Raw genomic sequence first — 23,006 nt, forward strand, 5'->3', positions numbered from 1 at the left:
AAAAAACATGCTCACTAAAGAGGTGAAGTAGTTTTGTAATTATTTTAGACAGCTATATTTAATGTGTTTTAAAATGCAAAACAAAACAAAACGATAGTTTCGGTGACATCGCGTTACTTGACTTTGACTGCTGCTATGGACTCTGTTCGTCGTGGATCGCCTACATTCAATTGCTTTGAGAAATAACTCCAAAATATAGGTTTGAATGGCAGGGTAGGGGTTTGATGCAAGATGGTTGCAAGATTTTAGCTATGTAGCAGCTTTTCACCTAACTTTGCCAACTTTCATGACATATATTATAATAATTGCTCATATAATGTGACATTTATTTCATAATCCCTACAGTAACTGTTATAGTAATGTCACAAACAGGTCCACCTGTAAATCAATGGAGGTAATATAAAATTATGCCACCCTGCCATTTGCACTGCGTCTGTGGACAGTGCTGACAACTGCATAATCATTCATTCACTGCAAAATGACTCCTTCGCTGTGGATAGCTAGCACTAGACCTGAGAAATCAAATAACACAGTTCCCTTCCTGCTTTTGTTACGCAGAGGTGGACACACTTCTTTTTGTGCTGTAAATCGTTCCCTCATTGTTTCCACAAGATCGTACCCGGAGGTAGGCAGTATTCCATAGTGAAAGTTAGGCTAATAGCAAACCAATTTTAACAGTTTTTTTATTGTCCTATAGTCATTACATTATGCAGTCAACATTAAATTCAGAATTAAATGTTTAAACAAAATAGTTACCTCTGGAGGCTTTAATCTACGAGCAGGGACAACTTCCATCACATCTGGGGAACAATAGAGGTAAAGTTCAGGATTAATGATAGAATTATGAAAAGGTAAAGTTCGGGGTCTGGACTTTGACATTTAGCGGCTAATGTTCAGTTGAATATGGCTCCTAGGAATGAATGTAAGTCACAGTGTCCCCACAAGAACAGTAAAACTGCACATCTGCGTGTGTGTGTTAGAGCATTAAAAGGTTTTTGCATTTCGAGACAGTTTCCTGCCTGTTATAGATATGATAGAAAAAAAAGATATGAAGCTGGTTTGTTGCTTGTAAACAAGTTTAAAGTTCAGATTCAACTGCTGGATAAATAATCCAGGATTTTAAAGGTGAAAACACCTACATAGAGGATTTATCTGGCATTGTGTGCTGTGTTGAAGTTCACTATCTTCCCTTTGAATGGACTTTAAGCCAAGAAAGAGGGGATTAAGGTTTGGCTTTATCCCTTTATAAGAAGTGTGAATGTCATTGGCTGCATCTGAAATGCTTTTCCAGACAATCCTTTCATTTTTACGGTCGGCTTGGTTCCTCTGGAGGATGGTCTCTGCCTCCCAAATCACTTCTAAACGGCTCCCTCGTTAAGCCGACATATTGCTCCCATTCCCAGCCAGAGCCATTTCAATTAGCTAATGAGAGCCGGGGAGCAGGGAGAGAGGCGGCTCGGCGCTCCTCTGATCCTCAAGGTTAGAGCTGGACGGAGGGAGAGGGAGCACTTGGTCTAATCTACACTGACGGGGTGATTACATGCAGTAGCCACTACAGGAGGGGAATTAGCCAGCGAGCTGATGTGGTGAGAGAAAGGACAGCTGGGAAAGAGGGAGAGAGTGATAAGGAGAGGTTCATCTTCTCAGTTAGAAGAGCACATCCCAATAATAGACAATTTAAACCTTAAAGTCCAACAGAAATCTCAAAAGTCAACCTTTTTACAGTCAAAGAAGTTTTAAAAAAATGTTACTGAACAGCGCAGTTAACTCAGTGTATTTCTGTTCGGTTGCTCATTTAGCCTGCGGACATAAGACGTGTCCATGACTGTACATAGGAATTCTATTTGTAGGGCTGGCACTGCAACTTGACCAAACGGTATGTCATCCTAGATTAATTGTGCTCAAAGTTCTGAGGGCCAATTTAGGGAGCCAAGATATGATTGGGGGCAGCACAGGGAAAGAGCGTTCCCAAGTTGTCAACCTATATGGCTCCCTTTAGCCAACAGCACTAGCATTAATGACAAAACTTAGCTTCAGCAAAACTCGTGAGGTGCCACTATTGTCATGCAACCAGTAGCTCTCCACAAATCATCATGACTTTTTTTCTAAACCTAACCACGTGCTTCTGTTCTAAACCTAAACAAACCTAAATGTGTCTCTGCCTTTGTGACATCCCAAATGTCAACTGCAGACGCAGAAGGACACCTAAAATTAGAAATATTTATAAATTCACTCACTTTCTTATAAGTCTTAAAGAAATTGCCTGGAAATAGCTGCAGTTTTTACTAATATCATAAAATAAAGCATTAAATCTCACTGCGGCAAAAATGAAGAAAAGCTCTGAAATGTTTATTTAAGACAACAAAGCTTCTACAGCTTAAAAAGGTGTCGCACCGTCAATCATAAGATTCTCCAATCAGGCACAAAAGATTTTAGTATTATGTCTTGACATACCGTGTTGGATTGGCTTTTGGTCCTGTGTGTCTGTGTGTCTGTGTGTCTGTTTGCTGGTTAGTTGGCAGAATGTCTTAAAAACTTCATCCATTTGTAAGACCAAGTGATTGATCTTTGGTGTAGATCCTGTCATTGGCTGATTTTCATTGTCACTTAAGTCATTTGTTGTGTTTAAATATTAGTTTTTAAACATTTCTGCTATATCCCCATGAACTCCTACACTTAGTTTAAAATAAAATCCACAGCATACACCCAAAATTCCTCAAAATTTTCAATTATAGAAATAACACATTTGGGGACTTAGAGAGAGATTTAAAAGACTCTGCAGCCTTGGAGAATATCTGTAAGTGGTCTCTGGTTGTACGTTGAATTAGTTGTGCGTGTGCATTTATGAATGTCTAATATAACTAAATAATAAAATAACACCGCTAAGCCCAGATGACTCCATCTGTTGTGCTGCTTCCCCACTGAGAGGACAATGAAGCTTTTTCTCCCAATACATCTATCTATTTATCTCACTCTCAATTTAATGGCCCATTGGCCAGCCAGAGGAGGCCCCTAAAAAGATTAATCCACAGCTCAGCCTGAGGGAGAGTCAGTGCACAGGAAAGCTGCAGGAGCCCTTTAACTGTGTGGTGGTGGAGAGAGGGAACATGGAAATGTAGTGAACCCAGGAGAAGCAGGTGAGACGAAGGTGTAATGGCCCCCTGCTGCTGAGAGATAGGCTACGTGGTGGAGTCATGTCAGGTAGAGTCGCAGTGTGTGTTTGTTTGCTCGGCTGTTGGAATAACACGGATGTAGGATCCATTTCTGTGCTCAGTAGTGTAGAAATGTGCTTCAGCAGGTGAACAATCACAAAAGGGAATATTTTCAAACTGTTATGAGGTTTACAAACAAAAGGCATTGTCGTCTTTCCCTCCTCATCGTCATTTTAGTGAAACAACTAGTGTCCTGTTAGTCACCTACATGTGATTTAACATGCAATGGTTGATCTTATGGGACATTGTGTCATGAACATTCACATGAACCCAAAGCAGCAGTTACATTTGGACTACTATCGGTCCACAGGTAAAAGTCCCTCATCTATAACATATTTTGGAAACACTGTCTATGAAGAGCACATCTGTAATGCATGATGAAGGTTTCCATAGTAAATTATAATGCATTAATAATGCTTTATGACTACACTCCTAAACACACATAATGCTTTCTGATGCACTGTATCAACAGTCATGAAATATTACAGATGTGACTTGGTATGCATTATAAGTGTCTTTGGATGCTTTTGACTTGTTATAAACAAGAGGTTGACTGATTGGGCTTTTAATGCATTAAAAATACCTATAATCACCTATACATATCAACAGTCAACTGTAGTAAAGACTCATAGTGTGCTATAACAGTCCATGCAGTGTCATAGTTTATCACTATATGTGTTATGTAAAGTGATGTACATATTGATGCATTTATAATAATCTATGCTTTATCATAATGTTTTGTTGTATGTGTTAAGTGGAACGCATTTGCATGCATTTATAAGAATCTGTGCTGCATCATAAGTAATTAATGCATACCATACCATGCCATACCATACTAGAATACTTTGAAAATACATTTAAAAGACTGACGTCTGGCACCCACTCGCAAGAATCAGATTTTGCAAAGACTGTTGTATCCTACCTCAGGAATAAAAACGGATTCTTTAATTTGAAATAGAAAAAAATGAGAAAATACTTTTACAATTTTGAATATTTTTTTTATTCGAAATAATTAAGAGATTTTTTTTAGTCATAATTTGTCTCTAATCCCACTTAGTATTAGAATATTGTGAAAGAAACCAAATTGTGAATCGTATTAAATTATCAGTTGAGTGAATCGTTGTTCTTGAAATGTTAGATCTTGTTTTTATCAAAATTATTTCCATGATCAACTTATCAACTAGTTGTTTCCATGATTAATTGGAGCGAGATAGTGTCCTCAGATGTGTTGTTTTGTCGGCAGTGCAGATCAAGAAGATTCTGTTTATTATCACTGAATACTAAGTGATATTCATTTATGGAAACTCCATATGGACTGCTTCAAGACAAATGGAATGTTTTGTCAGTGGTTGATGAGGACTTCTTGTTAGAGCTCATTAAACTGGACAAGCACATTACAACATAAATGCTGCCTTTGCCATTCAATACCACAGAGAAAGTACGCTGGATTGTTTGGCAGAGGTGTGAATGCAAATTTGCAACAGCAGAAGAAGGAAATGAAAGAAACAGGGAAACAGCACTAGTTTAATCTTGAGGAAGAGTGTGATATGAATACAGTTAATTAATTCCTACAGTGTGAGTTATGACCTTTGATGACCAGATCCAAAACTGTAATATTTACAGCAGACAGGTCTTGATATGAGACAGTGAGAAAGCAAGCAAGAACAAAGCAGCAGCAGACAAAGAAGCTGTCCAGGATGTTTGTGTCATTGTGTCTTGGAAATCAGATTCATGAATATTCATGCAGACAGAATATGCATTAATATGAAGTGTACTGTGAGAGGAACAAATACTGCAGACAGTGTGAAGTTGTGTAGGCAGCCATTCTAAATATACATGGCTGTACTGTAAAGTTATGTTGTTAAAAAAAGGTGGAGCCAGAATCTGTCAACATCAAGATAATTTCTGTGAAGTAAGCTTTGTGTTATACATGAGCTGCAAAGGCAGAAAACACCAAGAACACCAGCCCCACATATAGTATGTCACCCGGGGGTGCAATGAAGCATAAACAGGCTGCTACTTCTGAATTTACTCACCCATTTAAAGCTCAGATACATTTTCATGATGTGCAGTCAGAAAGCAAAACAGAGGGAAGCAGGAGGCGTATGCACCTTACATAAACATGCAGGTCTATCAAGGTAATAATGAGATTCTTTATTGATCCCTGAAGGAAAATACTGTTTTCACTCACTCTTGAGTGAAAACATGAGGTCGCAGCAGACTCACTTTATTAAAGCAATACAGGAAAATATAGCTCTTACGTTATCTGCTGTATATTTACAAAAACAAAGTCCTCCTCATGAGTTGCCTTTTCTGACATATGTGCATTTAGTGAAAAAACCTCTTTGACTCAACTCCAGCAACGGTGTCCGTGCAACATCGTGACCGGATGGAATCCTTGAAAGAATAGAGCCTGCCCTCTCAGGCAGCACAACACACAAATAGAAATGAAAAATCCAATTTTCAATTTCTCAATTTTCTGTTTTTCTATCCAGCATTTCACAAATAGAAAATTAGAAAACAAAAACAATTTTAGAAAACTGAAGTCAGCTTTTCAGTTTTCTAACTTTCATTTTTGATGTGGAAAAATTGAACAGATAAGCATTGCGTGGACCAATTGTCAAGACCGGTTCAGAAATGCTAATTCTGGTTCGTGCATCGACAGCAAACTTCACTTTTTCTGATTGTGTGCCCCCTTTCTATTTCCTGATGTGTTGCATCCGTGAATACAATACAGACAAAACCTATCCTGAGCTGTTTATAGCCCTCAGCAGCATTTTGAGTCACTTTGAGACCCATCACAGTAAATAGTTAAGTTAAACCTTCACTGTGCCTGGTGTTCTGCAGTGACAACATGCTGCTGACAACAGAATGCTTTGTGCAACAAATAACTGCATCGTATATACATATATCAATCAATCAATCAGGCTTTATTTATATAACACTTTTCATACAAATAAATAGATGAATAAATAAATAGTAGTAATGAATAAGTTAAATATTCAAACAGTAAATAAGCGATAAATGAAAGGATAACAGCACAAAATTATGTTATTAAATAAATAAGTTCAAAATTGTAAAATTATATATTTGAAGTAGTAGTAGAAGTAGTAAAACATAAAATGGACTGAAATGTATAAATAAATTGTTAACAGATTAAAAAAACTTCAAGTAAAAGCAAAACTAAAAACACAGGTAAATGTATTTTTGGCGGCCTCAGATAAATGAATGTGTGGAACTACACACAACAAACGGCACTGGATAGAGCACATCCTATAATGAAAATTTCTTATGCCAAATCAGGAGGGCAAATTATTTAATTGGTGTTCCAGCTCTTTCATTTGCTGAGGAAAGTTTGGTGAGCGTTAGTCCTGCCCATGGCGCTGATTTGTTAGTCGGGACTCCCCCCATGGAGCTGATTGGATTGATTGCTTTTTCAACTGAGAAACAGCTGTTTCATGCCATGTTGCTAGACGAATCAGAAAACTTGGTTGAATGGGCGAATTCAAAGGTCTTGACACTGGCAGCAGCAACGTTTAAACTGTCCACAGCTCCAGAGAAAGAGGAATTTCTCTGCATGACAAAATAGTTTATTGACTAAAAGAGGAACATTTCTATTCTGAATCTATAATGACAGAGAAACATGATGACATTATCAACATTGTTGGACTTCAACCACCATTTGTATGTGTGTGTGTGTGTGTGTGTGTGTGTGTGTGTGTGTGTGTGTATGTCTCAGCCGAGGCCGTGTTCAATTCATTTGTGGTTGTGCGTGAGTCCAAACTGTGACATAACATCAGCTGATCAGTGCAGTGTGGAGGTTAGTGCTCCGACTGTAACCTTGTTTCACTCTGACCGATTCATATAATTACAATTGATTTCTAGTTTTCCCTTAGTGTGTGTGTGTGTGTGTGTGTGTGTGTGTGTGTGTGTGTGTGTGTGCGGGGTGCAGAGTTGCAGATACTGTTTCTACTCTGTAACTCACAGGCTAATGTTTGTGACATTGACCTTTGCTAACAAAAGAATTGAGTTTATTTACTGTACCCTGGTAGTTCTGTTGTTTTATTCTCTTAATTCATTTCAGTGGGTGCAACTTTTTTAGACAGCAACAAGCTTGTTAAAAAGGCAGCTTTAGTGGTTTCGTCATTTACAGTATCCACCTACTGAATTGCAACAACAGAAAAGCAGCAACTTGACTTACACCTGCACCTTTACAGTAAAATTGACTAGACATTGTTCTTATAAGTCAGTGTCCCCTGTTTAATGGATATTTTCAATTGTTTCGCTTCAAAATAGAGTGTAATGGTGGTATGTGTTAAAATATAGATAAAATGTTTTCATGCTTGATGAGGGTGGAAAAGGCAGGGGCCCTTCTGTACGGAGTTTGCATGTTCTCCCCGTGTCTGCGTGGGTTCTCTCCGGGGTCTCCGGCTTCCTCCCACAGTCCAAAGACATGCAGCTCAGGTTGATTGGTGACTCTAAATTGCCCTTAGGTGTGACTGTGAGCGTGTATGTTGTCTGTCTATATGTGTCGGCCCTGCGATAGTCTGGCGACCTGTCCAGGGTGTAACCTGCCTCTCACCCAATGACAGCTGGGATTGGCTCCAGCCCCCCCCGCGACCCTTACGAGGACAAGCGGTTACAGAAAATGACTGACTGACTGACTGTGGGAGGAAAAGCGAAATGCAGCAAAATTCAACAGAAACAGACTCAGCAAAAAAAAAACTACTTCATCAACAGTCTCAAGATTCCAGTAGGGCTGGGCGATATGGCCTGAACCTGAAACCTCCAATTTTTTCACACCAAACCCAAATGACGATTTTAATCATTTTTTTCCCCTCTTTAAAACAAACTACAAATGACAAAAAAATGAAATTTTGTTTTGATTTTGATTTTTAAAGGCAAACTGAATTTCCCTTCTGTTATTACAGTAAACTGGATTTCCCTTTTGGGATTAAAGTGCAAGCTGCAAACTTGTCCTTAACACTGAAGGCTGCAGTAATTTCACAAAACATATTTATATGAATTCATTTGTATCATATTTTTAGCAATATGCAGCTCAGCTGTGTCAGTAACAGCTTTCAGTCTTTGTACATCACCTGCACTCGTCTATATTAGTTGCACTGAGGGTTTAGAGAACAGCCCACCACCACTCCAAGTTAGAGAATGACTGAAATCAAAGAATGGCAGTTGGGCTGTGGCACCAGGCCCCCAAATCACTAAATCCGCCCCTGATAACAAGGAGAGCAGCAGACAGCAGCTGGATGAGAGGTCTGTCACTGCGCTGCTCTCCTCACTCTGATGGATCTTTCGATCAGCTGTGTGATGTTTGTTTTTATTGGGCCCTCTTTTTGTCAGTCTTTAAAAATAGTAAAATTCATCAGTTGGCTCAGTTACTTTGGTTTGGACAGGAATGTGCGGCACGAGCTGCAGTCTAGTTTTCAAATGCGCGCACACACCTGGCGCACAGTCTGTATTCAGACACGTTCAAAAACAAAACAGTAACTATTTTTGTGCATTTTCAGTATTTACTCTCTAACTAGCTGCTGTTGGATGTTCTGTCGAAGTTCCAAAATTTGGAGCACAAGTTTCTTGGGTTTTAGTTGAATTCCCTCTTTCATATATTGGGGCGCACGTGACCACCGGTCCTCTGTGGAGATTACGTGCATGGTCAGGGGCTCTAAATCAGGTGAAATACGGGAGAAATGGGACGCCGGGAGGACACCGGGAGAAGTCAGGGAAAAACGGGGGTGCCCTAGGAAAATCGGGAGGGTTGGCGAGTTTGCTTCTACCTCCTAAGGGGAAAAATACAGAGTAATTTGCCGTCCCACGAAAACCTTGCTAACATTCAGACCTGGCGGGGGGTCTCTAGTCTCGTTAACATTGTAGGGAAACACAGCAGATTTGCAGCGTGTTGCTGTCCTGTCATACGGGACACAGCAGGAAAATGCTTCCACTAATGTCGTCTGCTTTTTACCGGCTTGTCCTGGGCTGACGTGGTCTTGTGCATCTCAGAGTGAGACACATTGTCCCCCTCAGCTGCTGCAGCTGCTTGAGATGTTGAAACAAAGTGGTCTTACTGCTGCCTTTTAGTTGCAACAGCCTTTAAATAAACTTTGCAGGACTGCGGTTTGTTCGAAATCTGACGCCGCAAAACTGAAACCAGTTCCCAATGAATGTCCAGACTGTATTTTTTGGCAATGTGTGGTGGAGGCGAAAATTGCGATATTCAGCTTTTAAAATTGCTCTGAACCACAAATTTGATTTAATCAAGAAAATCGATTTATCGGCCAGCCCTAGTTTCCAGAGACAAAACATCTGATGTGTGTGGAGCTATGACGAGACTGCACCTCGCATTAACACAGGAAAAAGATAATAATGTTACATTTTCATACCATTTTCCCCGTGGTTTTCCACCCTTTGAGGTTTGACTGGTAGTCTTTTAATGATATCACCCCTTTTTAAGACATAACTCCACCAACTGTTCATCTAGATGCATACATTTACTCCTTATAACTCCTAATAGATGCATGACAGTAGGAGATGGAATCAGACATTAATCCACATTTTGATGTCCCCGCACTGGCGATAGCCGCAGTCGGACACATTCTGTTTTTGGGTTGTCCATCAAGACGGTCAACACATTCTTGTCAAAGCGATATCTCAAAAATGCCTTCAGGGACTTTTTTTTTTAGATTTAGCACAAACATCCACTTGGACTCAACATTGAACTGATAAGAATTTGGTATTCAAAGGTCACTGGTACCTCGCATTCGGTCTCAATCTTGTGGATGCAATAAAAATTGCCTTGAGGGAGTTTCCTCAAATTTGGCACAAACGTCCACCTGAACTTTAGAATAAACTGATTAGAATCTGGTGGTCGAGGGTCAAAGGTCAACTTCACTGTCACATCATAATGCTCTGCAATATTTTTCTGGCCGTTACTCAACGTCATAACTCGGAGAAAGAAGGGGAGACTTTTGATCTGATACTGAACTGGTGACACTACTCTTGGGTGTCCACTTTGAAACTGTGCTGATTGCATAGATCTGTGCAGCTGGGAGGAAGATGTGTGTGAAGTGTACTTGTTTTCACAGACATGGGTGTACTGTGATGGCAGCTTTACTGGTGTGCGGAGGCATACAACTGCGTGGCGGTAATTCTCATCTGTTGCTGATTTCAGCTCAGTTAAAATTTGTGCTTCCCAATTCTCTATAAAATAACTTTAAGGAGCTACTTGGATTTGAGGAAAATAACTGCCTGTACATGTGTATGGTTAATAGACTTACTCCAAATCTACATTCTAAAAATTTCTAAATCTCAAATGACTACAGAGACAGACTAGATTAGCTCTCTCCACCTCTGTTTATCTCTGTGTCTCTCTCGCTGTCTTTCTGCCTGTAGAAAAACTGGACGGGGTCAGAGATGGGGGTCAACAGCAATCTGTCACTGCTCTATCCCGCTGAGACACAGAGAACGAGGAGTCCTCATTCTCTCTGCCTCTTCATAGTAACACAGTCATTGTCCAAGACTGTGTTAATATTAAGAAATCATAGAAAGAAAGAAAAAGAATATGTGGAAAAAAGGATTTTTTTTTTGTAATTTGGGTGAATTGACCCTTTCAAGAAAAGACAGGAGTTTCTGTGCCTCAAATTTGTTATCCACAAGGAATATGTGGTCTGTTACATCTATGAACATATACAGTGCATGCTGTATGTAAATACTGTGTGAGTGTATGTAACTGTTTTCATTCATCACGGACAGATTTGTATTGTTTTTGTCCCCACTAATGAGCTTTGTTCCAACATAAAGAATGACAGATTGCCTCGAGTGATGAAGATCTGAGGCTCCCTGTATACGTTGTGTGTGTGTGTGTGTGTGTGTGTGTGTGTGTGTGTGTGTGTGTGTGTGTGTGTGTGTGTGAGTGTGTGTGTGTGTGTGTGTGTGTGCGTGTGTGCGTGTGTGTGTGTGAGAGAGAGAGAGAGAGAGACCAGTACAGGCTCATAGCATGTCAACAGTCCTAGTCAAATATTAATGAGTCAGTGCCCACAGCTTTTTCACATACAGTATTATATCAGCCCTTAGCTCTGAGCAACTGCTACTGTTTGCCTCTCTGCAATTACTGTGACAATATGACTGTATAAAACAGCTCACTATAGGGGATTATACATACTTGGATGGGCAGCTGGCACTGAGCCACACTGAGCTGTGTGTTTGTTTGAGGAGGATGGTCTCAGCTCTGTGGTTGAGGTTATGTTCTTTGTTATACATTTGGAATTTGTTTTCCTATCTTTATGTTTTATTTATTTATGTATGTATATATATATATATATATATATATAATTATAATTATAATTATATTATTAATTACTTTGTAGTTAGTGTCCCTCATATGGGACATGGATCTGATAACACAATATATCTGTAGGGCTCACTTTATATCCGAGGCTATCCATGCATTTGTCATAGATTTTAATCTTTTGTAGCCTTATAAAAGCTGCAATACGCCACAATTTACCTCAAATACACCAAAATCAACAATGAATTGAACAAGTGTTTGTTGTAGCTGCTTCCTCTGTGACATAGAGCTCTGCTGTTGTCCAAAACATGTTAAAACAACATCATCGAGCCACAGCGTTGAACTCGTTGATAGGGATGGGATGATACCAAAATTTGATATCACAATTATCCCGGCCAAAATAATTGCGATTTACAATATTATCCTGATAATTATCAGAGTATATTTAAAAGCCTTAAAATGCTGTCAAAATATGCCTTATTTTACACAACATTTTGTCAAGAAACAAATAGTTTTATTATATCACAAGTAGAACACATATCTTTTGTTTGTGTAAGTCCTTTGTAGTGAAAAAACTTGCTGGTTGCACAGCAGTTGTTTGAGGTGCTGTTGGACATGATTATCCTAATAATGGAAATTCACCAAGATCTAGTTTTTATTTGGTTTTTTTTTCCTGATACATGATAAATTTGCATATTGTCGCATCCCTACTTCTTGACATGTTCCTTCATTACAGTTGATGTCATTCATTCATCTAAACCAGAAATTGTCAACCTTTTTCGTGTCAAGGACTCCTAAATTGATACACGAGGTCATTGATAAGATTTCACAGCAGGAGCCTCCATCTGAAATACTTATGTTGTTAGCTGTAATCAAGACCAGAATTCTGTAGTTGTCAACTACAATTGAGGAAATTAAACCTATGATCAGAGTTTTCACTCACCTTTTACTCACTTCCATTGTCAATTTAATAGGGAAATTTTCATATTTCTGGGGACTACCTGGAACTCTTTCAAGGAACCCTGGTTAAAAGGAAAGTTCACCCAAAAATAAAAAATTCAATCATTATCTACTTACCCTCTTGTCGAAAGGCGGGTAAAGTTTTATAGTCCACAAAACACTGCTGGAAGTTCACTGGAAAAGATGTTGCACTCATCTCCCAAACCACAAAATGTCTCCATACTGCTCGTACAAAGTAATCCAAGTGTCCTGAAGCCCCTTTGTGCCATGTTGTTTTGAAAAACATCACTTGCGTCATTTTTTTTTGCCTTGTTGGAGTCTGTAGCTCCAAGTGTCGGAGCTGGGTTCATGTATGCACACTCACACAAGACCAGCAAGAGTTTAGGGTATCTGCACACCAGTGTTAACATGCTGTCTATAGCCTCCCCCGCACACAGTAGTTTTAAATTCAACAAAGGGATTTGTTGCTTGCTGCTTACTTCACAAGTCTCTCTCTCTCTTTCTGTGTATTTACATAAGACCGCAACAGAGATAAAACAAGTCAGTGTTATAAAGATGAAATGTCACGTACATGTGAGGAAAAAACAGTATTGCAAAGTTGTTTGCGGTACTTTAAGTTCATTTCAAGTATAACAGAATACTAAAACTTGAAGTAATGGAATAAGTTAAAAAAAATGTAGGAGCAAAGTGCATTTTCAGGAAGACAATAGTACTTTTGGTAATTACGTTTCATCCTCCCAGTCCTGGGTTTGTGTTAGCACACTGTTATAGCAGTGTTAATTTAAGTACAGAGAGTCCAAGATGTGCCTGTGCTGACCTGTGTGTGCATGTATTTTTTTATGAGCAGGCTTTATCTGTTTAGCCTCCTCTGTTGTTGCACTTCTCTCACTTGATTCATCTTCCCCTCTCTCCCTCACTTTCATTCTCTTCTCCCATACATCTCCTTTTTGTTCCCTCTCCAGGCATGTAGCGTACATTATATGATATTCCGAGAGCGGCTCTGGAGGAATAATGTATAAATCTGCTTGGTTGTCCTTCAAGGCAATCTTGCACACTGCACATAAAAAAGTCTTTTGCTTTTTGAGAGTCTTGTGAGCGCGACTGTGTTGTTGCTTTGTGTGTCTGCACAAGGTGAGTGGAAGTGGTTAAAGGTTGATGGCCGCCGAGCACATTTGTATTCATGGAAACAACAGGAATCTGCTGATGGGTATTTTTGAGAGCGGAAAAGTGTCGAGATATCGTTTTAGCGTGTTTGTGTTTAGTTGTGAATGCACCCCAGCTCTTGTGCTCTCATTAAAGGATAATACAGACAAATGGTACCGGAGCTGATGTTTGATTGTGTATGCACATGCACACTCACGTTCTGCAGCGAACTGTATGTTATGGAGGAATAATTTAATAGGAAGGTTGTGGTCTCTGCACTAATCCGGAACTGTGGCAATTACTGGATGTATAGATTCCTCTCTCTGCCGCTTTGTCCTCAGTGCACTTACCATTTATGTATTCAGATCCTTTACTTATAGAATAAAACTGGTGTTATTCTATCATATCATCTGTGTGTGTGTGCGTGTGTGTGTGTGTGTGTGTGTCATTATGGCAAAATGTGGTCCTGGTTACACCTGGAGTAACCACAGAGGACCTTTTTATGTACAGGTATATTAATGGGTGTTTTTATGTTGCTTGTCAGTCTGTGAACATATTTTGTCAACACAATCATTTTGCAACTGAGCAAGATGCAGTCATGAAACTTCACTAATGTGTAGTTGAGAACACAATGAATGCCAAGGTCAAAGATGGGTACGGTCCAAGCAACAGGGCCAGAAGGGCAATTGCCGCTAGGATTGGGTATTGTTTAGAAGTCTTTTTCTGATACAGGTGCCAAAGCGATACTTTAAAATGGCACTGGTGCCCTAATTGTGCCTAAAATGACACTTTTTTTCAAAATAAAGCACAAAATGGCAGTCAACAATGTGAACAAATGGCTTTTTTTCAGGTTTAAACCCTGGTTCTCAACCTGAATTGCCACCCTCCCACTTTATGCCCCTCGCTTGCGAAACTTAATGGGAAGTTGGTAAGGGGCTATTTGGGGCCATTTGCCCAACATTCGCATCTCCTCCAAATGACGTAATTGTCATCTGGAGGAGATCAATTGTGGGAAGGAGAAGGGATATCTAGGCACTGGTTAAATGGAGGGAGGTTAACCATAGTTAATCTACAAATACTACCCACATGGTTTTTATACAAAGCTGGCTGAAAAATACCTACCTAAGATTTATATCAAGATATAGTTATCATAGAAACAAAACCATTGTGCAACAATTCATAAAAAATGCACTAAGTGTTTGGATTATGTGCTCCCCAACACCCTGCCAGAGCTTTTCTGCCGGAAAAAAGCAGTTATATGGACACACGTCCTTAAGGAGCCTAAAGCATCAATGCTGTTGCCATGGTTACCTGGAGGTTATTGTACTTTTGGCACTAATTAATAACACCTATTAATCTGTTGAGTGGAGCTGCATTTCAGTTTACCTGATACATCATTTTTGTATTGGGTCAGGATATTTTTTGTGTCCTTCACGGCTGGCTGTGGTAAAAACAAATAATTTCCACAGTGACACACACGTAAACACCCTCTGCCCTGCATTTCACCCTCACTCTGGGCTCAGCCTTCTGGCTCTCTCTCTGGTTGGCTATGACACTTTGTTCTAGTTTGTTCTCCCAGTTGTTGGCCAATAAAACGAGGGAGGCATGATGGGAGTTCACCAAATGAGACGAGTTCAGCCAAAGGCAAAAGCTTGAAGCAGAAATAACCTGAGTGCTCGCCAGAGGCTGGGGTTAGGTCACCCAGCACATCCACAGAAACACGCAGAGAAATTTAAATGTATGGGCAGCTGCTGAATGCATACATATATGTAAATTATCATGTGTTAAGTGTGACACATAAATCATGCATGCACAAACACATGACGAGGGTCAGAGGTCAGTGTGACAGTCAGCATCATGCTTAATGAAAAGAATGCATCAATGCTGAATATTTCCTTTGTTCTCTTCTTTTCCTGCTTTGTATTATTGCCAATTATTCTGCTCTGATGTCTTTGACAGCACCAAAACCTTGAGTTAGGATTTTTTTTTTTTTTTTAAGTTAGAGCTTTTTTTTTTTCTTTCTTACAAAGGGTATTTTGGAAAGTGATCACATGGTTGGTCAGGAAGGTCAGAATAATTTGTTCAAAGTGAAGTAATTCCTGGAAAGTGATGGAAGTTTTGAAAGAGAGGAAGGGATCTTTGGTAAGTGAGCACATTTTGGAAAGCTTAGACAAAGTATGAACACAAAAGAAAAGTGAGGACATGTTTGAAAGTTGAGGACATTTTTGAAAAGATATTTCTAAAAAGCAAGGACATATTTAGGAAATTAAAGCAGTCAGGGAATCATTCATCACATTTACATAATGTTAGAACAAGTGGAATTACTGTGTTAGTCTGACTAAAACTGGACTTTAAAAATACATGTAAACATGTTAGTCCGAGTGAGATTTTTGCTGAATTTGAGCTGACTGCTGAATTTTTCAGTCAGACTAAAACACCTATATAATGCGGTGAGGGGTCAATTTAGCATAAATTTGTGGGAGAAAGTCAGGGAAAACAAAAGAACAAGAGGAAGTAAAGAAAACAACAAAATGAAGGTACCCATTAAAGTGTAGAGTATGTACAAAATGTACAGCACCGAAAAGTTATATATGTTGTCACCACATGCAACTTATTTGCCACTGGTTAACTTGGTTGGTATATAATGTAATAGGTCAACCAGAAGAAGGTCCACTAGCAACTAGCTGAAAGGGGGCATAGTGTTACCTGCCATGGTGGAGTTGGGCATACTTCTATCAATAAATGGACCTGTGCTTGTGTACTTGGACAAGGACAGTAGTCCAGGTAAAAGACCTAATGGAACTATAACTGTAGCTCGACTTAACTGGGCATGTAAATGCACTGACTGAATAGTGATGTTTTTGGACACTGAGGACATTTTGGCCACACCAAATGTCTTTAATTGGCTGTTTAGGGGTTAAAACATGGTTTTAGGATTAATTTCAGAAATTCTTCTTTGTCAGCGAAAATGTATCATGTCAATTAGGGTCCTCACAGTATACATGTACAAATGTATTTGTACGTGGTGGTGCATGCAATCCACTATGATGGACGATGTTCTCCTGATGTCATCACTTTGGTCCGCAGTAATGTGATCAACTCCCCAACACACACACACACACACACACACACACACACACACACACACACACACACACACACACACACACACAATGTTCATTGATCTGAGTGATGTTGAGTTTTTATTCCTAAAGGAATGCAAACAGAGTAACGGATCAATAAAGGCCACTCAGACATCTCAAAGCAGCGAGGGCTGGTATGCTATCAGTGGACACACACACACACACACACACACACACACACACACACACACACACACACACACACACACAATTGAAATCAATCAATCATAGACACTTTCAGAAATGCATTGGTTGTGTGCCTGCAAAAAACCTCAACATACTCAAACACCTGAACACACACACACACACACACACACACACACACACACTCATTTGGGGGCATAAACTCCACCTATGGCACATATTCACAGATTTGAGTTTCCCAGAATTCATGGCGGATTTTAGTACCTCAGAATACATACCTCAAAATTTAGTACATTTGTATAGATTCTTCACACCACTGGGATTTAACTGTCATTAACTGCAACTTCCTGACGGAAATACACTATATTACCAAAAGTATTCGCTCACCTGCCTTTACTCATACTATGAGACAAATTTCACAGTCGGCACAATGCGGTCTGAAATGTACCGTTCTCCTGGCAACCTCCAAACCCAGACTCGTCCATCAGATTGCCAGATGGAAAAGCGTGATTCATCACTCCAGAGAACGCGTCTCCACTGCTCTAGAGGCCAGTGGCGGCGTGCTTTACACCATTGCATCCGACGCTTTGCATTGCACTTGGTGATGTGTGGCTTGGCTGCAGCTGCTCGGCCATGGAAACCCATTCCATGAAGCTCTCTGCGTACTGTACTTGGGCTAATCTGAAGGTCACATGAAGTTTGTAGCTCTGTAGCAATTGACTGTGCAGAAAGTCGGCGACCTCTTTGCACTATGCGCTTCAGCATCCGCTGACCCTTCTCCGTCACTTTACGTGGCCTACCGCTTCGTGGCTGAGTTGCTGTTGTTCCCAAACGCTTCCATTTTGTTATAATAGAGCTGACAGTTGACTGTGGAATATTTAGGAGCGAGGAAATTTCACGATTGGATTTGTTGCACAGGTGGCATCCTATGACAGTTCCACGCTGGGATTCACTGAGCTCCTGAGAGCGGCCCATTCTTTCACAAATGTCTTGTTTCACAGTCTGCATGCCTGAGTGCTTGATTTTATACACCTGTGGCCAGGCCAAGTGATTAGGACACCTGATTCTGATCATTTGAATGGGTGAGCGAATACTTTTGGTAATATAGTGTATGTCATGTGTGCAATGTTACTTTTGGTCTCTGTGAGGTGAGCAGGCAGGAACTGGTGATGCTGCTGTGAGGAATTATCTGTAGAAAGTGGGAAGGAAAAGAGCACACTTGGCTGTGTTTAAAATGTGAAATGGTTTTATGTAACGGTGAGACCCTACCCACAGCAAGTGTTTCGGTTCTCCTTATAATGCATGTAAGAAGAGAGGCTCAACCTGTGCAAATCAAATGATTGTGTTAGATATCTTTTGCCATTATTTAACCAGAGTCAAATTTAGACTTTATTGAAAGTAGGAAAGCTTAAGCTTGAGAGGGGGAGAGAGAAGGGATGACATGCAGCAAAGGGCAGAGGCTGGAATCGAACCCATGGCTGCTGTATTGAGGTCTGGGCCTCTGTACATGGGGCACCTGCTCCATCAACTGAGCGATTGGGTGCCCCGTTTCTTCACTTTTAAAGCCACAGTAATTTGTATTTCTTTGTATAAGCAATGATTTAAAGTGTTATGTTATGTTAAACCCACATATAATATCTAACATTTTTCATCTCTGCAGCTCTACTGCATTTTGTAGCCTATTTTGGCTTCTTGTTCTGGTTTGCTGGCACATTTCCTGTCAGGTTCAGCTCTGTGTTTCTAGCAGGTAGTGGTTTCCTGATGAACCCACTGCACTCTACCTGCTCATCCACAACCAGCAGACAAAGTTAGTTTGCCGAGGGAAAGTCTGTGAGATGATGAATGTCGACCTGTGGCATTACCTCACATGTGTCATTAATAATGCACTGGAGACCCTGTTGGGCAGGATGTCAGGTTGTTTGGAAACATGATGCCAATGTGATGATGAGTAGCAGGAGGTGGGGGATCTATCAGAGGTGATAAATGAGAGGAAGAAGGCAGGGAGAGGAGGAAGAATTAGAGTGAGTCTGTGGAGCCGCTGCCTGTTCCACAGAGAGTCACAATAGATATGATGTCCATTATTTAGACGTCTTTTAACCAAATAAATGAAATGATATCACTGCGTTAATATTATGATTTTTAACCCTGAATTTCTGCATTAAATAATGAAAGAGAAAAGAAAAGATGGGCTCAATGGTATTTAGTTTAACCCTTGGATACTTGAGCAACTTAACAAGATATAAGAGAATTAGAAATATAGTTTTCTGGAAAATTTCCCATTTTTTTCATACTTTATAATACAAGGTACAAGGTAGATTCATCAGTCACTTTTTATAAGTAGTTTTAAAAACAAAAAACACTCACCAGATAATTTTCTTGTCACCTTTTACACATTTTTTACAACTTATGAGACATTTCTTGTCAAGTCCCTCATCATGTTTTTTCCTGTGTTTTTGAAAGAAATCGAAACAATTTTCAGGTATCAAAGGTTTAAATACTGTGAAAGGCTTCTGAAAGAAAACGGATGTTGATCCAGGTGTTAAAGGATTAATTAGTGACCTTATGAGCAATATCCCTGGGAAAGATGTGGATTTTTAGGTTAACATCTTGTGGAGGAAAATTAACTGGGCTGAAATTGAGAACCCAAGCGATGATGGAAATTAGCATTTTAATGTCCTGGTTTTTCTTGTCTTGAGGACAGTGGGGTTTTTTTCATATGGGTTTTGGTTAGAAGCCTGAATAAAGGTCTGAGAATAACACAAGGTTAAGACACTTTCATGTTTTGTTCTACAACATAAAATATGTCAGTAAATACCCCACTGTGAACTTTGAAGCTTTATGTGTCTAAAAAAAGAAGGTTGCTAACAAGTGGCTAAATGAAACTACAGAATGTCATCACACCATACATGGCTCAACAGCTTCATAGTGGTGGCGACGCGACTGTAGTGTAGTTCATTTTAGCCTAACATTAGCTTTTTACTTCTTGTGAATACATTTACGCTTCAAAAATCTTGAAAGTTTTATTTGTGAAGATTATCTTGCTGAACAAAACATGTCAGTTTTTTTAATGTTTGTTTACCAGAGCTTATTTTTCCAGGGGCAATCTATACTCTTCCTGAACACATGGATGCTCAGAATTGTTACTTTTAGTTTAGTTGTTAAAAAAAAAACATAAATAATAAGATAAAAAGCAGTAAGTCTAAAAACTGTGAAAATTCCTTTGTGACTTTCATAGTTTCTTGCTTCTCTCAGACCTCACATGTCCACATGTCCTTGAGGCACAGTGGGAAAGGGCGTTTTCAAAACAGTCTCTGCTTACAGCTGCATTTTTACGTAGCAAAAAACTTCAACCATAAAATATACATATGACAGAAGTGTTCTCTGTGATTGATTGCTTCTCGTTGATTTTCATAGCATACTGTACTGATCTGAACACAGTGACTGCTAGGAGCAAAATACATCTAAAAAACAGAAAAAATGGCAACAAATGTGCTGGGCTGATTCATACAGAATCACTGAGTCACAGCATGAGGCAGCTGATTAAAAACACCTGCTATGACATCACAGACCGGGTGTGTTCAGAGATGCAGCCTACTTAAACACTAAGATGGAAGTTTGTGCTCCAACATGAATGACAGAATGGGTTGCTGGTCATTGTCCTCCAAAGTGATTCATTTTTTTGTTTTGTTGCTTGGATTTAAAATGTGGTCAATAGTTACTCGAAGTAGCTACACAAGCTAAATATATATGTTGACATTAACCCTTTAACACCTGAGCAAATTGGTTTGATTTCTTCCAAAAACATGGGGAGAAGTCAATAAGCATCTTAACCAGACTTGGCAAAAAAAAAAAAGTAAGAATGTTAAAAGAAAATCACCAAAAACTAAGCAAGAAAGAAAAAGAAAAAAATGAACAAAACCAAGAAATTGGCTAAAGTTATTATTTCTCTGTCATTTTACATATGATATTATTATAAATCATGGACATTTCCCCTGTTTCATAAAAACAATTTTCTAATAACCCTCCCCTTTCTCTAAAAATTAATTTTTATTTAATTTTCTTGTCAGTTTTTACTGATTTCTCACAATTTGTGGGGCATTTCTTGTCAAATTGGTCATTGTTTTTTTCCCCTCATGTTTTAGAAAGAAATCACACCAATTTATTAAGGTTTCACAGAATCAAATAGCTTGTAAAAGTCATCTGAATGCCACACAAAAATTGATGGTGATCCAGGTTTCAAAGGGTTAACCTCCTCCCCTTGCCAGATGATGCAGTGAGGCAAAGCACATCATCCGATGGAGTTCCGCTGGCTCTCTAGGCACTGCTGATCAAATGTAAGTCAAGCTTATGAAACTGTCGAGTTTGACAACCAGTGGTGAAGTAAAAAGTTACAGGACTGTAAAAAGCTGGTGGCCAGCAACAGCAGAGAGAGACCATGGGGGGAATAATGGCATGTTTTTTACTTCTGACTTGGTAAATTAGGAATTATTTTGCCAAAACCGGAGCTTGTGATTGTTGGAACAGTGGACTTACTAGATTACTAGCAAGACAGTTTGGATGAGTTTCATTTTGTCAAGTTTGAAGAAAGTGTATTTTATGATGTGTTAACAAGGCTATTAAGCCTCGTCTGTTGTACAGTTTTAGTTCTCTGTTTAACAAGGAACATAGGTGTGAGGATATTGCTTTTCTTAACATTTTCTGGGTTTCTATAGTAGATTTATTAGTTGTTTAAGCCTACTGCCTTTGTCAGGTCTCTTTAGTTTGATGTCATTGCATATGAGGTGGTGCTCATGCTTTGTGCATGTGTGGTTTGTACTGCAAAAGTAACTGTATCTGTCTCACATCCTTACCACTTAATGTGGACTGATGTCTGCTATCTCTGTTATTCAGAAGTGGTGAACAAAGACAAACAACAGAAGTGATTTCCAAAGTCAGGACAACGGAAAGTGAAATAAATATATGCATCAACATAAAGTAGTTTTTAGCACAAATGGAACCTCATATCAAAGAAGAAATGATGCTTCACACCCTCGAAGAGCGATATAATGTGCTTTTAAGATGCACATAGAGTATGTGTCTGGAAATACAGCAGTATATGTGGTCACAAAGCAAGACAAATGACTTGCATTTGTTTGTGTGAGAGACATCATCTATAGCATTTAGCTCCTGTCTGACTGTTGGTGTTTCATGAATGTAAATCAGTGTTTTTTTCATCACAGGCGTTTCGATAGAAATTTGAATTTTCCAACAAGCAGTGTCCATGTTTCTGTGACTACATATGAGTACATGTGTATGCATGCATGCTAATGATTGTGTGTGTTCATGTCGGTGTCAGAGTGTGCACATACAGTAAGAATATGTGAGTGTGTCCCGGCCTCGTGGCCCCGGTTGTCTGTCAGGGCCCCCGGGGAGAAGAGAGCGGGAGGTTGTCATGGGAGATTGGTCAGGAGGAGATGGAGGATCAAGGTTTCACTGGGCTTTTTATGGAGGCTTAGCTGCTAATATCACCACTGCAGAGGGTCTTTTCTGCATGCTGTTTAAAATTCAACACACATGACGAAGAAACATGAGGCTGTTTGCACCAACTGGGATAAAAAGACACAAAGCTAGCCCTCCTTTAAAAGAGGGAAAAGTGTTCATGGGGACTAACTTCTTCCACCAAAATCAACAGCGACGTTCATGACTTGAGTAATAGTTTGTTACTGGAAATCATGTAGCCATGGATTTTTTTTCTGGCTATTACTATTATGTAAACTGACCATTTAAAGGAGCAGTATGGAGTACTTTTTCTTTATTCTCTGATTACTTACTGTGTGCTCACCTTTATACTCTGATTACTTAACATCCACACACTAAGGAGGTTTTAGCTGGGAGCTGTATTATCAGCAGAGGTCTCTTCCTCGCCAAAACAAACAAAGCTGGAAAACTAAACTGGTAAAACCACTGAATAAAGCAGTTTCACGTTTAAAGTTTAACACGTTCTCATCCCCAAGTCATCACATGTTGCTGCTTTGTAAGTGGACTTGTGCATCTACATGTTGCGCTCTCTGTATCCTCCTCCGTCTGCTGTTGACGTTTCGGGATGCCGCTACTACTACGTCAGCA

At 39.5% G+C, this 23,006-nt stretch overlaps 1 protein-coding gene across 5 annotated transcripts in view; it reads left to right on the forward strand.

Annotated features, from left to right (window-relative positions):
• pik3r3b (phosphoinositide-3-kinase, regulatory subunit 3b (gamma)) overlaps positions 1–23,006 on the forward strand; it is a 316,493-nt gene that overhangs the window by 98,096 nt on the left and 195,391 nt on the right. The gene's annotated exons all lie outside the window — the stretch shown is intronic.

Source organism: Plectropomus leopardus, chromosome 5 (assembly GCF_026936395.1).
Source record: "Plectropomus leopardus strain MGB_pleo_1.0 chromosome 5, ASM2693639v1, whole genome shotgun sequence".
Classification (NCBI taxonomy): domain Eukaryota; kingdom Metazoa; phylum Chordata; class Actinopteri; order Perciformes; family Serranidae; genus Plectropomus; species Plectropomus leopardus.